Below are 10,705 nucleotides of genomic sequence, written 5' to 3' on the forward strand. Positions count from 1 at the left end.
TAGGAAGCCCATGGTGCCATTTCCACTGGGACACAAGACTGCTTTTCCACTGAACACAACTCATCCCCGGGGAGCGGAGTGTTCTGCCTTCGACTAGAAACAGGTGATTCTCTGCTGTCTCTGTTCCACTGGTTTTACCATCAGGCCGACATCGGCAAACGCCGAGGATATGAGTAGGGTTAGAGGTGGCGTGAAATGACATCATTTGACACTGGCATTTGGACAGTGTACCTTTTCCACTGGACCCTGTCCCAGTAAATTCCCGGGATTGGCCATGAGGGGCTGTACTTTTGAAGTTGAAACACTTTGCAGAGCAAAGTCTTGGAATTTAATTTCTTCAACTATGTACGCTATTCTGGCGCTCCATCCTGTAGGATGTAGATGGTTTCTTTCATAGCACCTGAATCAATCCCTGACTAATCACAGAGCACTTCTGGTGCAGGGATTGCTTCAAGTGGAATTTGAGTTTGAGAGCATTTTGAAAACCACAGGTCTAAGTTATAGGGAAAGGTTAAGCAAGATTTTTATTCTGCGGAGCATAAAAGGTTGAGGTTGGATTGGGTTGAGGTATTTAAAATTATTGGTGTATAGATTTGAGGTGGGTTGAGAGAAAGGGGCAGAAGTTTAGAGGAAATGTGAGGGGGGACTTTCACTCAGAGTGGTGGGTGTGTGGAATGGACTTGCAGATGAAGTGGAGGAGGCAGGCTCAATATTAGCACTTAAGGAGAAGTGGGATATGTATTTGGACAGGAAAGGAATGGAGGGTCAAGGGGCGAGTGTAGGTCAATGGGATTAGGTAGGACAAAGTGTTCGGCGTGGACTCGAAGGGCAAAGTTGGCCTATGCGATGCTGTAATGGTTAGAGAGGTAAAAAGTGTATGTGAACATTTTGGGTCCAGTGACCATAGATTAGTTTCCAATCAATTATGGATAAGAGTGGGGTCTGCTGCAACAGCACCACTCAATCAATGCACCGGACACAGTTAATCAGGAAAGATGTTTATTCAGACTTGTTCCTCTCTTAGGTCTCTTGCCCACGACCTTACCAGAGAGAGGGGGATCTTTTTCTCTTCTATCCATTAGTGACTGGTGTCGCCCTCTATTCTGCTAATATTTCAAAACAGCACTGAGCCCACGTTAAATGTTCCACTTGAAACTCAAACATGTTACAGACTAAACCAAGCCAGTCATCTTTGCTAAAATTAATGATGAGGGAGAAAATGAAGGGAATAGAAAGCAAGGGAGTAACAGGGAGAGGATGCAGAAAATAATGCAGGCTGAATGAGAGGGAAAAGAAATCAGGCTCCAGATGATTAAGGAAGACGAGGCGAAAGAAGGAGACCCTAGGACACTGCCACCCTATGCTGAGAATGAGGACTCAAAAGATTCCTTGTGGGCAAGGCTATCTGCATGTGCTCCCCAGCAGCCACCGTGACCAGTCCTGCATCTCGCTTGGTTCAATAAAAGGTGGTTTCAGACTTGGCTCTGACGTAAACAATTTGCTCATTTTCAAACCAACTTTCCTCCCTCCGTCATTGACGGCCGTGACACTGTGCACGAGTGAGGAAGATGGGGTGAAAGACCTTGAACAGAAAGTTACCTGCAGTAATTGGAAACCTGCCTTCAAGACAGCTTCAATCATGTCAATGTTTCACCAATTGTTGGACTTTACCAGCGATGAAACAGCGTCCCACTCCCACAGTGTTTCCTGTTACTAACTTGGACAGGAGTAAAAAAATGATTCACACAAAGAATTATAAACCAGGGGAAAGATATACTCTGAAAACAACAAGAAATGTTGTTCATATCCCACTGTGCTCCCGATAGAAGTCAAAATCCAATGGGCTTTATGAACTAAAACACAAATGGAACTTAACCCAAGATTATTCCCCCACCTCCCGTCCTATTAAATGTTGAATCCTGTTGTGTGAAGAAGGAGTTGCCTGGAACGTTAGCCCATCCCAGAAAGCTCACCAGACTTGGACTGCAGATCAACACTTAAGGATGACCATCTGCAGCTTCATTTAATGCAATGCTTATTTCCCCCCCCACCAAAAATCTTCAGCATTGCTTAATTGAAACTGGTCTAATTCCAAATAAGATCAGCAATACTTTTGGACCGAGTACAAAAGAGAGAGAGCTGAGGTACCTTCGAAACCCAGAACCAAATACATGCAACATTCAGTGGCAGCTCTCCTTGCATCTAATCAAGCACTTTTGAGCCACTATGAACTCTTCCCCAAGAGAATTCATCCGACCATCCATGACTGTTTTACTGTCAACTCGAAAGCCGAGAGGGGATTTGGTAGAGTATTTAAAATTACAAGAAGGATGGATAGAGTTGATGTGGATAGGCAATTCCTTTGCAAGTGGGAGAGATTGAAACAAGAGGTCTTGTTAGAAGTAACATGAGGGGGGAGCTTCTGGGAGAAATAGTGGCAGCAGGGTCCATTTTGTCATTTCAGAAAAAATTGGAGGGGAGGGGAATGCAGAGAGGTGGTACTGGAGGAGAGTATTTAGTTCAGAGCAGACGAGAAGGGCCAAATGACCTGTTTCTGTGCTGTAATTGTTATAGGGGTAAAATGTGTGGCAGTAACTTGGAAGTTCGATGCGTATTTGGGAATGGGTCGATGGCCACACTGAAAGAGGTCATTGTATCCAACTTTTTTTTTAAGTTTTTTTTTATTTTTCACACCATAAATCACATTAGCCATGATATACACTATTTCTTTTTCACACATATATAGTGACTTTTTCTCCCCCCCCCCTCCTCCCAAGCCACCCCCCCCACCCCCACCTCTCATCCATTTTAGGTATACAATCTAGGTTGCATTAAGCCAGTCAGACAATGTTGTCATTCAACAAAAATACACGAGAAATTCTACTGAGTCCATTCTTTTCTTTCCTTCTCCTTCCATCAACTTAGGTAATGTTTGTCCCCGGTAGGTTTTCGCTATTGTATTTAATGTAAGGCTCCTATACTTGTTCGAATATTTCAATATTATTTCTTAACCTATATGTTATTTTTTCTAATGGAATACATTTATTCATTTAAATTTAGTAGTTTCTTCCTTTTAATTTGGTTTTGTATTCCATTAATATTTAAAGTCATATAGTTCAGCGTAGCCCTTTTATATTTTGTTTATCTTCTCTTTCCGTTTTTCCATCATTACCTTTCCTCCTTTTCCATTTCTGTTTTCTTATTTTCAACTCTTTATAAGACAACATTCCTACAACAACCAACATTTTCCTTATTCTCCTATTTCTATCTTATTTATCCCCAATCTCCCCTTCACCTCCTGAGTTGTCCTTTATCCCTTGTCGGACAACCACATCTCCCCTCTCCATTTGGATTTGCGAATCCACTCGCAAGCGTCAACTGATTTTGCAGTGACCGCTATTTCCCCCCACCCCGCCTCCCCCAGAAAAGATTTCACTTTTCATATGTCACAAAGGTCACTCTTTTAATTCCCTCCTTATTCTCTCTATTTCATTACCTTCCCTTATTAATTCTTGTCTATACTATCTATATTTTCCTCTAAGTACAGATACATTCATGTATGCTCATTGTCTCTATTCACTCTTATACCTCTTTACCCGCATACATATCAATCGTGATCATTTTTACTCTCATTACCCGTCTTCATCCCTCAGTCTATTTTTGTCTTTACCCACATACATATCAATCGTGATCATTTTAACTCTCATTACCCGTCTTCCTCTCTCAGTCTATTTTTGTAGTTGTTCTGCAAATTTTCGTGCTTCTTCTGGATCCGAGAATAGTCTGTTTTGTTGTCCTGGAATAAATATTTTCAATACCGCTGGATGCTTTAGTATAAATTTATACCCTTTCTTCCATAAAATCGCCTTTGCTGTATTGAACTCTTTCTCTTCTTTAGGAGTTCAAAACTTATATCTGGATAAATGAAGATTTTTTGCCCTTTATACTCCAGTGGTTTGTTGCCCTCTCTTACTTTTTCCATTGTCTTCTCCAGTACCTTTTCTCTTGTAGTATATCTTAGGAATTTTACTACAATAGATCTTGGTTTTTGTTGTGGTTGTGGTTTAGAGGCCAATACTCTATGTGCCCTTTCTATTTCCATTTCTTGCTGTAGTTCTGGACATCCTAGGGTCTTAGGGATCCACTCTTTTATAAACTCTCTCATATTCTTGCCTTCTTCATCTTCCTTAAGGCCCACTATCTTTATGTTATTTCTTCTGTTATAATTTTCCATTGTATCTATTTTTTGAGCTAGTAGTTCTTGTGTCTCTTTAGTTTTTTTATTAGATTCCTCCAATTTCTTTTTTAAGTCTTCTACCTCCATTTCTGCTGCTACTGCCCGCTCTTCCATCTTGTCCATTTTCTTTCCCATTTCTGTTAAGGTCATCTCTATTTTATTCATTTTCTCTTCTGTGTTGTTTATTCTTTTTCTTAAATCCTTAAATTCCTGTGTTTGCCATTCTTTAAATGACTCCATGTATCCTTTAATAAGAGAAAGTATATCCTTTATCTTGCCTTTCTTTTCTTCTTCTATTTCACTGTACTCTTCCTCTTCTTCTTCCTCTGGGTTGGCCATCTGCTGTTTCTTTGGTGCCCTTTCCTTCTCTTCTTTCTTGTTTCTATTGTCTTCTGTGGTCTCTTCTTGCTGCAGGTGTTCTGCAGCTGTCGTTGCCGGCTGTGGAGATTGACTCCCCAGCTGGTCCCCCCCTCCCGTCGGTGTGTTTTTTTTCATTCGCATCGCGCATGCGCGGTTGCGCACTTTTACTCGGCTCAGCGAGCCATTTTTGTAGTCCATTATTTACCGACCTGAGGGAGCGGGTTTCTCTCTCCGCAGCGGGCCTCTTCGGACAGGTAAGGCCTTCACCTTTTTCATCCTTTGTCTTCTCTTCCTCTCTTCTTACCGTTGCTTTCGATTTTTCTTTTTTTGTCGCCATCTTCTTTCCACCTTTATACTCACTTTTCTGTAACTTTTATTTCTGTGCCTTTGTGTTTTCCTTTGTTTTTCCCGACTTTTCTGGAGAGGGCTGGAGTTCACCGTCCGGCCACTACTCCATCACGTGACTCCTCCCGTCATTGTATCCAACTTGAAATAATTACATCGAATTCATGGAACAAATTTGAATTTCTTTGAAGATTTCGGATGTGTATTTACCAATTGTAGGAATTAAGTTGTAATCACCCAACATGAACCTTCCGACTCCTAAAATCAAGAAAATTAAGATGTTAGATTTTATTTGAAAGGTTTGGTAAATTTTTATAAATACTATCCAGATATATTTTCTTTTTTTCTTTACATCAGCAAAAATTAAATGAAATGCTTCTTGCAGTCAAGAGCAAAAGAATTCCCTGCAGCCTCCAAACCAGCCCTTGCCCACAAATACCCCCCCCCCCCCCCCCCCATTCTGGGATCAACCCATCAACAGCCTTCACTTCAGAGCCAAACCTCAGGCACAAACATCCCAAAACCATCATCCCAAGACAAGAGGTGAATTTTTTAAATCACTATGCATTCATTTGATGTTATTTCAAATAAAACAATTTGTTTTAAATGCAAATGTGAAATTAAATAATTTTTTTAAAATAAGATAAATGAAGAATTGTTTCAGGAATTAGCAATCTTCCACTACTCCCATGAACCCCAGACACCAGAATTGAATGAAAAACTAAACTGGCCAGATTGACTGAGTAAACACAGCTAAAGTTGGCCAAAAGGTGCTGATGCCATCATTGATTTAAATGCAAGTGACACTGTGGACTGCATTGGGACAGAGATGGTCCATGGACAGCCAATACGGACGCCTTGGGGAACAAAGCCTGCACTGCCAGTTGGGATGAATGAGATGATGACATAAGCAAATATTAGACACCCCCCCCCAAAGAGAGACCCAGCCTTGATTTTTATTTTTTATATTGAGAGAGAGATCCCAGACATCACCAAATGAACTGAGACCCCACCGCATGTTATCAGTTAAAGGCAACGTATTCCTCTCTAATGGAAATTTTACTACCTCTATTACAGGAAACAACCTCCCTGCCTCATTTGCCATTGGAACGTTAGGCCCGCTTGTCGTCACAGGGCCAGAAAACGCTTGAGTCAGAATACTGATCATCGTTTGAGGAGTGACGAAGGAATTTGTGAGCACGATAAGAATCCTGTTTCCCTCTGGTCAGAGATTGGATGGAGAGTCCTCAGCTCCACATCCCTGCAACACACTCCCCTTCGCCAACAACTGCCTCACACTCCTATTCACCCCACCAGCTCTGTGCATGCCCCCTCATTCACCTGCGATTTTCCCCCCCACAAACCCCTGTTAACCTGCCACCTCCACTGAAGAGTGGGTGAACACACAAACCCCTTGCAGACGGGGCCAGATTTGATCCAGAGTCATTGACTTAACAGGACCATAACACCACCTGTGGCATAAATATTCCCAAACCAATGCTCTAGGGCACTGGGAGAGCAAACAGCTCAAATTCTGCATTTGAGAAGTTTGAACTGCTGCACAACCATCAGGATCAAAGAACTTCCCACTCCGCTTCGCTATCTTATACTTACTCCCTTTGGATTTGATATTGCACTTGATTTCATTAGTTAGCCACGGCTGCCATTTGCATCTCCTAGAGCCTTTCCTCCACTTTGGAATAAATTTGTCCTGAATCCTGTGAAAAATGTCCAAAAATACCTGCCATTTTTCCCGAGTTTCCTCCCAGCTAGTGTATCTTTCCATTTTATTTTGGCTAGCTCCTCCCTCATAGCTGCATAATCCCCTTTATTTAACTGCAGTACAGATGGTTCCGACTTCCTTTCCTTTTCCCTTTCTAATTGCAGCTCAAAAGTAACCATACCATGGTCACTATTCCCTATGGCTCCCCTACATCGAGGTCACTTATTAACTCTGTGTCGCTGCACAGCACCAAGTCCAGAATCGACTTCCCCCTGGTATGTTCCTCCACTAGCTGCTCCAAGAAAGTATCTCGTAGACATTCAATAAACTCACTCTCTTGTGTTCCTGCCCCCGTCTGATTATCCCAGTCCACCTTCATGTTGAAGTCCCCCATAACTACCGTATTGCTACCATTTTGACATGCCACTCTTAATTCCTGATTTATACTGCCACCGATATCTGAGCTACTTTTCGGAGGCCTGTAAATGACCCCCATTATGGTCCTCATGCCTTTACAATTTCTTAATTCTATCAAAACAGACTCTACCCACCTGTTTCAATGTCTTTCCTTTCAAACGCCTGAATTTCATTTCTTACCAACAGAGCTACCCCACCCCCCCTTCCCAACTTTCTGTCTTTTCTATAGGACGTGTACCCGGGAACATTGATTTCCCAATCCTTTCGTGGGAATTCGGTCGTGTCCACAGGAAAAAGGGAATCTCAGGGTTGGATGTGATGTCGTGTATGTTCTCTGCCAATCAATGGGAAATCTCCAAATCTTCAATCTTGGTGCAAGAGCCCACGAGGTACAAACCAACCATCTCCTGTCCAAGCTGCAGATTGCAAGGGCTGTAAAGTGCTGCCACCGCCTGTTCACACTGAGTACTGCATGCATGAAGCTAGGGAGAGAGAGAGAGAGAGAGAGGTATAATACCACCACCTGGTGTCCAGACTCGCGAACTACAGGATACATGATTTTTATTTTTCATGGGAGTGTTGGAGAATGAGAGGAGACTTGATTAAGGTTAACAAAATAGAGCAAGATGGATAATATGGAGCTCCAATGAACAGGGAGGTCTCACCTGTGAAGGAGCAAGTGTGAGATCTCCCAGTTCATTCTTGCTCAGGCAGTGGTGGCCAATTCAAGACAGCTCCAATTAGGGGAAGAGAATATGCTGTTTCAGGTCATGGGTTTGAAACGGTTTCCCCAGTTGTGCCATTCAGACTCAAGAGAGCAGATGCTTGCAGACAGGAAGGAAACCTAGTTTTATTGTGGAGAATTGCTTGTTTTTTAGGGTGAAGGTTGTTTGTGGTCTGAGATTCCTAAATATTTTACAATGGAAGCAGCACTTTTCCTTGTGCCTGATTGCTACATAGCGGGTAAAATGTCTCAAATCTATCGCTCAGCCAGTACTTTTGGTCATTGATTTGGAGAGAGAGTGATGGCTTGGCAATATTTATAGCATGGTGAGTCCAAAGCTCTCAAAGTGACAGTGTGGAAGGAGTTTGTCTGTTCTTTGTGTTTTCTGCCACCCTTGAGAACTTAAAAAGTGTCCGTGAATTGTGGTATTGGTGAGACACAAGCTTGTTTTGCCCTCTTTTTGTTCTGTATGTCTATAAAGTTTCAGTTTAGGGATAAAATGTCCAGACACTTCTGTTCAAAAGTCTAGTAACCAAATCAGATTCTCTCGAGTTCTTGTCATGGATATGCATCAAGAAGCCTGTTTAGCAGCAGTCGTGCTGCATTAGAGGTGCACTTTTCAAAAATAATGAGTTTGAAACCAGAAAAAGATCAGGTCGTGCCCAAAGGTTCATCTGTGCTGTTGAATTGAATTGATGCCCCCAGGTCCAGAATGTGCACTTCCACCCCATGGTCTTGAGCTTCCCAAATCGCCAATGAACTTACGGCCCCCTTGAGCTGTGGAGTGTGGGAGGAAATCCACACAGACACCGAGAGGATGTAGAAACTTCTTGCAGTCAGTGCTCACTTGATCCTGGGGTGACTCGTGCTGGAGAGGTGGGACTACTGTCCTGCCTTCACCTTGTGATGGCTGATTTTTGTCTGTTGGTGGATGGACATCTGACATGATATTCCCTTGGCCTTGAGGGAAAGAAGAGTAGAAATTGCAAGGGCTCTGACAGAAATATTTAAAACCTGTTTGTCCACGGGTGAGGTGCCAGAGGAATGGATGTAATCTAATGTTCCTTTGTTGAAAAACGGCTTCAAAAGCCAACCAGGTGAGCCTGACAGTGATAGGTTAATTATTGGAGGGTAATCAGAGAGTACCTCGAAAACAATCTGTTCAAATAGCTGGCCTTGATCAACCATAGCATAGAATACGGGAGTCGGGCAGTGAGGTTGAGACTAGACAAGATATTGGTGAGGCCCTGTTGAGAGTACTGTGTGCAGTTCTGGTCACCAAATGAGAGGAAAGCTATCAACAAAGTCGAGAGGGTGCAGAGAAGATTTAAGTCAATGTTACCTGGATATCAGCAACTAGATTACAAAGAAAGATTGAGCAAATGAAGTCTTTATTCTTTGGATTGTAGATGGTTGAGAGGGGATTTGATCGAGGTCTTTAAATTACTAGGAGGATAGAACGAGTTGATGTGGATAGACTTTTTTCATTGCGGGGAGCAGGGATTGAAACAGGAGGTAAAAGTTTGGAAGTAACATGAGGGGGAACTTCTTTACTCAGAGTGGTGGCTGAGTGGAGTGAGCTTCTGGGAGAAATAGTGGCGGCAGGGTCCATTTTGTCATTTCAGGGAAAATTGGAGGGGAGGGGAATGCAGAGAGGTGGTACGAGAGGAGAGTATTTAGTTCAGTGCAGAGAAGAAGGGCCAAGTGACCTGTTTCTGTGCTGTAATTGTTATAGGGTTAAAATGTGTGGCAGTAACTTGGAAGTCCGATGCGTATTTGGGAATGGGTCGATGGCCACACTGAAATAGGCCGTTGATTCCCACTTGAAATAATTACATCGAATTCACGGAACAAATTTGAATTTCTCTTTTGAAGATTTGGGATGTGTATTTACCAATTGTCGGAATTAAGTTTTAACCACCCAACACGAACTTTCTGTCTCCTAAAACCAAGAAAACCAAGATTTTATTTGAGAGTTTTGGTCAATTTTTATAAATACTATCTAGATGTTTTCTCTCTTTATTGTTTTCTATTGGGCAGCTGTGGGAGGGGTTACTTTTGAAATCACTATGCATTAATTTTATCTTATTTTCAAATAAGAAATTTAAGTTTTTAATGCATATGTTAAATTAAATGTAAAAATGTAACAAATAAGATGAATGAAGAATTGTTTCAGGAACTGGCGATCTTCCACGAGTGCCGTCAACCCCAGGAAGCAGGAATGTGTGAATGAAACACAAAACTGGCCAGAAGAACTGAGGAAACACAGCTAAAAGTGTCCAAAAAGGTGCTGATGCCATCTTGATTTTAATGCAGGTGACACCGAGGAATGCGTTGGGGCAGAGATGGTCTATGGACAGCCAATACGGACGCCTTGGGGAACAAAGCCCGCACCACCAGTAGGGATGGATAATGGTGGGTAATGAATAAGCATATATTAGAGACACCGAGAGAGAGCGACACACACATACCCAGACAGACAGACAGACACAGACACAGAGAGACAGATACAGACACACAGAGAAACAGACAGAGACAGAGAAAGAAACACTGACAGTGAGAGAGAGACATACAGAGACACAGACAGAGACACAAACAGACAGAGACACAGACAGAGACACACACAGAGACACACACAGACAGAGACACACACAGACAGACAGATAGAGAGACACACACACAGACAGAGAGAGAGACACGCACACAGAAAGAGACAGAGAGACACACATAGAGACAGAGACAGACACACACACGACACAAAGAGACAGACACACACACACAGCCAGAGACAGAGACAAACACACGACACAGAGAGAGACACACACACACAGATACATACACACAGACATAGATAGAGAGAGACACACACACAGAGACATAGACACACAGATATAGAGAC

At 42.5% G+C, this 10,705-nt stretch overlaps 1 long non-coding RNA gene across 1 annotated transcript; it reads left to right on the forward strand.

Moving 5' to 3' along the window:
• Positions 1-6,066: 6,066 nt before the first annotated feature.
• On the forward strand, positions 6,067-10,065 carry LOC138750606 (uncharacterized). Its single transcript, XR_011349415.1, has 3 exons — positions 6,067-6,135; positions 7,312-7,471; positions 9,983-10,065. It is a non-coding gene; the product is annotated as an uncharacterized lncRNA (long non-coding RNA).
• The last annotated feature ends 640 nt before the right edge of the window (positions 10,066-10,705 follow it).

This window comes from Narcine bancroftii, unplaced genomic scaffold, assembly GCF_036971445.1.
Source record: "Narcine bancroftii isolate sNarBan1 unplaced genomic scaffold, sNarBan1.hap1 Scaffold_192, whole genome shotgun sequence".
Classification (NCBI taxonomy): domain Eukaryota; kingdom Metazoa; phylum Chordata; class Chondrichthyes; order Torpediniformes; family Narcinidae; genus Narcine; species Narcine bancroftii.